The sequence below is a fragment of the Penaeus monodon genome, chromosome 22, assembly GCF_015228065.2.
Source record: "Penaeus monodon isolate SGIC_2016 chromosome 22, NSTDA_Pmon_1, whole genome shotgun sequence".
Taxonomy (NCBI): Eukaryota; Metazoa; Arthropoda; class Malacostraca; order Decapoda; family Penaeidae; genus Penaeus; species Penaeus monodon.
In genome coordinates, this window is record NC_051407.1 from 27042988 (window position 1) to 27043191 (window position 204).

General features: G+C 43.1%; 1 protein-coding gene across 1 annotated transcript in view; it reads left to right on the top strand.

Annotated features, from left to right (window-relative positions):
• The window catches only part of LOC119587057 (serine proteinase stubble-like), a gene marked incomplete in the record, with an annotated part of 32182 nt that overhangs the window by 25012 nt on the left and 6966 nt on the right, over positions 1–204 (top strand).

A 204-nucleotide genomic window follows, 5' to 3' on the forward strand; every position in this document is an offset into this window, starting at 1 on the left:
TGAAAAAAAAGTAATGAATTCTTGACGATTTGATTTAATGTCTTACTGTGTGGGTTTTCCCCTTTTTCACAACACACAATAATCAAGGTTCCTGCCCCACGCCATACACACATCCCAAATCGTGTCCTTTTTAATGAATTGTGTCTGTTTTCTTCTTCAAGACACGCAGCACCCAATGCTAATGCAGTCCACCGCGCGCGCGCG